The sequence below is a fragment of the Mandrillus leucophaeus genome, unplaced genomic scaffold (genome assembly GCF_000951045.1).
Source record: "Mandrillus leucophaeus isolate KB7577 unplaced genomic scaffold, Mleu.le_1.0 Scaffold18, whole genome shotgun sequence".
NCBI classification, from domain to species: Eukaryota; Metazoa; Chordata; class Mammalia; order Primates; family Cercopithecidae; genus Mandrillus; species Mandrillus leucophaeus.
In genome coordinates, this window is record NW_012101809.1 from 3,779,841 (window position 1) to 3,786,223 (window position 6,383).

The 6,383-nt window shown below is 52.8% G+C and overlaps 1 protein-coding gene across 2 annotated transcripts in view; it reads right to left on the bottom strand.

The window, feature by feature from the left end:
- The window catches only part of CUEDC2 (CUE domain containing 2), a 12,151-nt gene extending 8,811 nt beyond the window's left edge, over window positions 1-3,340 (bottom strand). The window contains exon 1 of one of the 2 annotated variants that reach the window (XM_011977469.1): window positions 3,199-3,340. The gene's annotated coding sequence lies outside the window, so the exon portion shown is untranslated. The remainder of the gene's footprint in view (window positions 1-3,198) is intronic. The other variant, XM_011977471.1, reaches the window with a different exon arrangement.
- Window positions 3,341-6,383: the final 3,043 nt, after the last annotated feature.

The window sequence follows — 6,383 nt, forward strand, 5'->3', positions numbered from 1 at the left end:
AGCCAGGATGGTCTCGATCTCCTGACCTTGTGATCCGCCCGTCTCGGCCTCCCAAAGTGCTGGGATTACAGGCTTGAGCCACCGCGCCCAGCCTGTAAGAAAAATATTTTTAAATAAAAATAATTCCCTTCCTCAAGGGACACTACCCCTGACCTAGAACTGGTTTGGTCCCTGCCATATTACACTCTCTATGTAAAAAAGGCTGTGTTTTCTGACTAGCAGCACCTTTCACAGCCATAATTATTATTTGGACAACGTTTAATGTTTCTTCCAGTTGTCTCATGAAGCAGGGACTACACACTGGGCTGACATTCACCAATGTATACTCAGCATCTCTCATGAAGTGAGCACTCAATAAACAGTTACACCTCAATTTACCTATGAAGAAATGAAGTTCAGTGTGTTTAATGACTTGCCCAGAGTCACCTGGCTTGACTGCAGTAGACAGATTTAAATCCAGGTCACCTAGTTCAGCATCTATTCTAGGGGCTACTCTGGGGAAGGGAGGATATCAAGACTTTCAAGTTGGGACAGGGCTATCTTCTATGCTCACAGTTGCCTGGTCCCCTGAGTGGTAACAGAGTTGCTCATAGCACAGGGGTTACTTTGGAAAGCAGGACTCCCAGCCTACAAGGGGGATGCATGCCACCTGCGCCAGAGCCCTTATGGGCCCTGAGGAAGAGCAGAATGGCTCAGCCCAGGCATACTAGATCCCATCATGCAGCTCCCTCAGGGTAGAGCCACCTCAAGGGACCTACCTCCTCGACCTGGGTTACATCACCCTTGAATCCTGGGCTGTCAGTTGCATGGTAGCCTCTGCTGGGACAAAGGCCCATGGCTGCTGCATGAAAGCCCAGTTTCTTTCTTTCTTTTTTTCTGAGATGGAGTCTTTCTCTGTCACCCAGGCTGGAGTGCAATGGCGCAATCTCAGGTTCACGCCATTCTCCTGCCTTAGCCTCCCAAGTAGCTGGGACTACAGGCGCCCGCCACCGCGCCCGGCTAGTTTTTTTTTTTTGTATTTTTTTAGTAGAGACGGAGTTTCACTGTGTTGGTCAGGCTGGTCTCAAACTCCCGACCTCCGGTGATCTGCCCGCCTCGGCCTCCCAAAGTGCTGGGATTACAGGTGTGAGCCACCAGGCCCAGCCTGAAAGCCCAGTTTCTAGGGAAGAAGCTTCTCAGGGATGTGTCTCATGCTTCTGGGTTTTTAGCCAAGGCCTGGGGGCCAGGGAATTTTTAGGAAACTCTTCCCTGTCTCCAAATAAAAAGACTTGCTCCCCTAAGCTTTTCTCTAGTTTGTCTTCCAAGGGAACATCCTCCCTCCCTCCTCCTGTTCTTGGTCCACCCAAACTTCACCCAGGCTTCTAAGCTCTTTTACCCTTCCCCATTCCCGCTAGCCTTCCTCAGCACATCCTTCCTACTCAGGGGCTCCTATAATACTTCTCCCAGCATAGCCCCTGCGTTGGGGAAGACCTGGTCTGCCAGACTGGTTTCCTAATTAGCACCTAAGCAGCCAGCCTTCTCCAGGGTAAGAACATGATTTCCATGAGACATTTCAAATTCCAGATGTAGCCCACAGAATTCCATTACTTCTAGGGGGCTCCAAATTAGGGATCATAGGTTGATGGTGTCTACTAGATGTGACTGTCATCCTGTCATGAGTCCTGCCTAAATGCCTCTGATGATGGTAATATTAGCATTTATTGCCTCTGCTTACTAGGCATTGTCCTAAGCACTTTTACATGTATTAACTTACCTAATCCTTACAATAACTCTAAACGTAGATATGTTTTATTTTATTTTATTTGTTTGTTTGTTTTGTTTATTTATTTGAGACGGAGTCTCGCTCTGCCATCCAGGCTGGAGTGCAGTGGCGTGATCTCGTCTCACTGCAACCTCCACCTCCCTGGTTAAGCAATGCCCCTGCTTCAGCCTCCCGAGTAGCTGGGATTACAGTCCCATGCCACCATGCCTGGCTAATTTTTTTGGTATTTTTTAGTAGAGACGGGGTTTCACCATGTGGGCCAGACTGGTCTCGACCCCCTGACCTCAGGCAATCCGCCCACCTCGGCCTCCCAAAGTGCTGGGATTACAGGCATGAGCCACCGCGCCTGGCAGTATTATCCCCATTTTACCCGAAAGAAAATGAAGGCACTGTGAGGTTAAGTAACTTGCCCAAGGTCACAGGGCAAGTTAATGGCAGATTTACACCCAGGCTGTCTGGCTGCAGAACCCTCACTGTTAACCACCGCACTACCTCATCTCTCACGATGCAAACTGTGTGGCCCCATCCTATATTCAGAACCTCCTCTCCTGCCTCGCTGGCTATATTGCTTATTTCAGAATCTTTGCTCACACCATTCTCCCAGCTCAGAGCATCTTTGCCTCTGCCTCTCCAAATCTCATTCTGCAGGACTCACTTCCTTTCTGCAGCCAACCCTAACTGCCCCATCTTCACTGCTCCCAGCTGACCTGGGAGCTTCCCAAGAGAAGCACAGGCCTGGACCCTCCAGATGCTAGGTAGAGACACTGTGGACAAATTTAAGTGAGACTGGGGTAAGAAGTACTATGGTACTCCCTTGGGGTGGGGAGGTGCTTAAAGTGGAGGGAGAGCAGGCCATGTGGGAGGAGGAATCCTGGGAGCTAGTGTGAAAGGAGTCCTAGCGAACTTCTCAGGGAGGCACCAAGGGGTCTAGCATGGAGGTCTTCAATGCTTCTCCCAGCCCCTGTGAAGCCCGGTTCTTGAGGCCCTGGACCCATAACGCAGGCCCCAGAGGATATAATTGTCCCCTGATTCCCGAGTCAGACCTTAGAGGCATCAAGGACATTGAGGAGAACAAGGGATCCCTACATCCAAAGTCAGGCGGGAACACAAACAGGGAGGGCGAGCACAGGAAGTGGGACCGCGATGACGGACGACCCCTGAAGCAGCAGCTCCCTAAACCCGCTAGCGGGACACCCGTAAGCGTCCAGAATAGTGCGCCCGAGGGCACGGGGATGCGGCTGTGGCCTTGCAGGACACATGACGAGGCAGGCCTGAGGTAACTGGTTGTTCCTTGATACAGGCCACGGCGAGAATCAGAGATGGGGGTCCGGTGGGCCCCGGGGGGGTACCGTGGGGGAACACACTGGACGGGTACCCTGGGTCAGCGCTCTCCGCGACCCTCCTAGCCCTGGGCCGGGGGCCGGAGGGGAAATCACCTGCTCTGTCGGGCGCCGCCGGCGACTTGTCCCGCGCGGTGCAGCTCTCATCCCCCAGCCCCACCAACGAGATCAAAGGCGGGGCCCAGAGCGGTTCCCTTCCAGAGGCGCCGTGGCGGCCATGTTTGAGAAGGGCATATTGCCCACAACAGGGCGGAGCTTCTGATCTAATTCTCAAGCGTCCCAGGGCTATCGACGGGCTCCCGCGGCGGCCAGTTTTGTTGCGCGTAGGGAGGCGTTAGAAGTGAAGGTCTTGGGAAGGGGTGGAGTCGAAGTGGGTAGGACTGCATCCCCGCCTTGTTCCTTCTCATCCATCAGAGACCTTTCTCTTTCTTTCTCTTTCTCCTCTCTCTCTCCTTTTCTTCTTTTTCTTCTTCTTCTTTCTTCTTCTTCCTTTTCTTCTTCTTTCTTCTTTCTTTCTTCTTTCTTCTTTCTTCTTCTTTCTTCTTTCTTCTTTCCCCTTTCTTCTTCTTTCTCCTTTCTTCTTTCTTCTTCTTCGGAGGGAGCCTCGCACTGTCGCCCGGGCTGGAGTGCAGTGGTGGGATCTCGGCTCACTGTAACCTCCGCCTCCCAGGTTCAAGAGATTCTCCTGCCTCAGCCTCCCTAGTAGCTGGGATTACAGCCAGGCTGGTCTCGAACTCCTGACCTTGTGATTCGCCTGCCTCGCCCTCCCAAAGTGCTGAGGATTACAGGCATGAGCCACCCTGCCTCTTTTCTTTTTTTCTTTGTTTTCCTTTCTTTCCTTCTGTTTCCTTTCCTTCCTTCCTTCTCGTTCTTTTTTTTTTTTTTTTCTTGCTGTTACAGCCCCGGGCTGGAGTGCAGGTTCACGAGCGCAAACATGGCTCATTGCAGCCTCGACCTCCTGGGTTCAAGTGATCCTCCCATCTCAGCCTCCGGAGTAGCTGGAACCACAAGAGCATGCCACTACACCCAGCTAATTTTTTTTTTTTTTTTTTTTTTTAGAAACGGAGTTTTTGCCACGTGGCTCAGTCAAGTCTCTTAGGTGCTGACTTCCCCACCCTGTCTGTACCTTTTGCATTCCCTTAACAGCAGTGTCTCCCCCAGATTGGGGTGGGCTACAGGTCTGGGTCTTCGGAGGGTGGAGTCTGGGATTTTGGACGTGGTCTGGGGGAGGTTGGGTGGTAGCAGGTGCCAGGGTGAGGATCCATCTGAGCCCTGGTCATGGACAGCCTGTAGACCATGCCTATCCCCGGGGCCTTCATCCCGATGTTGGCAGGGCTGCTTGTCTAGAACAGGACAGCTGAACTCCAGGGCCCAACAAGACCTCAGCTTCCTCTTTCTGTTCCTGCTGCCACAGATTCCCGGTGCTGCCCTGTGGGGAAGCCCCACAGCCCTCCCCTCTTGGGAACCCTGAAATGGGTCACGAGGGGAAGATTCCCATTCAAGGATAAGTTTTCCCATCTCCCATCAGCAGGAATGAGCCCTTTTTAGTGCTAGTTCCCTTGTAGGGTGCTGGGGACCTGGAAGCTGTCCCTGCTCTCAGGGAGCTCACAGTCCAAGAGAGAAGTCCCATCTTTCCTCTCCCCTAGGGATTCAGGCAGTGCCCAGATACTATGCTGCAGTGGCTCAGACCTGTAATTCTAGCACTTTGCAAGTCTGAGGTGGGAGGATCGCTTGAGCCCAGGAATTTGAGACCAGCCTTGAAGACGCGAAACCTTGTCTCTACAAAAAAAAATTTTTAAATAAAAAATTATCTGGGCCTGGTCATGCATGCCAGTAGTCCCAGCTACTCCAGAGGCTGAGGTGGGAGGATCATTTGAGCCCCAGAGGTCAAGGCTTCAGTAAGCCGTGATCTGCACTCCAGCCTGAGTGACAAAGCAAGACCCTGTCTCAAAAAAAAAAAAAAAAAAAAAAAAGAAGAAGAAGAAGAAACTATGGAGAAAACGGGATGACTGCTTATTGCTTTCTCTTCCACCTCTGGTCCTCACAACAGTCTCTTTCCTCTTCTGGCCTCAGAGACAGCAAGATGCTCGCTGCCTGGGGGAGGTAGCAGGGAAAGGAGGGGCACATTCGGCGTCACTTTGCCCATAAAAACACTGCCACTCCAGCCTGGTGATACTAGGGTTAATGAGTTGTGGGGTGACAGCGACTTTGAACTCTGGCCGGGCAGGCCCCTAGGAAGGGGGTGATGGGCAGCCCACAGCCCCAGGCCTCTGCCTGTCCTCCAGAGACCAGCCATCCCTTTCCTCCCCCGTCCCCTTTCCTGCTTCCCTCTGTCTGTTGCACAATACTGATGACTCTTCTCTCCCTACCACCCTCCATTCCCGGAACTTTCAAGTTTCCTCAGTAGAGCTGCCCTGAGTTCTGGCCCAAGACCCCTGCAAGCCATCTCTGACTGTGTGCCTTCCCCTCTCCCCTATCCCCTGTTTGTTGGATGGCAGCTGTGTGTGACCAGGTATCAGAAAGAACTTCCTGAGCTTTCACAGCAGGAGGATGGAAAATACTTCTTAGGGGGAGTCTCTCCTTTCCCAACTCAAACTCTGGGGAGTCCCAGCTCTGTGCAGCAGGAGTCAAGTTCTAGGGGGCTGAGGACACAAGGTGGGCTGAGGAGAGAGACCCCCACAGACACAAGGACACACACATACTGTAAGGTAGGGGCTCCTGGGATCCCTGCCCTGAGGGCTTCTGAAACTGGCTGGACCTTCAGCCCCTGATTTTCTTTCCCCTCAGGTCTCAGTCTCTCCCTCCCCAAAATGGGAACAGATTCCCCACTGCCCTTTGGGTGCTGCTTGAAGCCACACAGAGCTAAAGGAGGCAGAGGGATGCCTCTTCCCCGCCATTCCTTCCAGTGAATTTTGCAGCTGGTGTTTGGGTGCCTGGATCGCCTTAACTGGTGGGAAAAGCTAGAAACCTACGCTGAAGCTTCCCCTAGCACATCATTCCCCATCATCCTGCTTCAAAATGAGAAACTGGACTTGAATTTGGCATAAAGGGCAGATTTTTCAGGCAGAGTAGAGAGAGAACCCAGCGGGCTGGTCTCAAGGGGTGTGAAGAACCCAGTTAGAGACCAAGGTGAGGAAGGGGAGGCTTCACAGAATGGCGGGGGCGGGGTCCCGCTCTGGCTTGAGGTTAGAAAGGGCTCTCTGGGCAGGGTTCCTGGCCCTCCCACACCTTCCTCCTTTCTCAGAAGAGCCAGCATGAGGCGGGGGCGGGAGGCGGCTGGG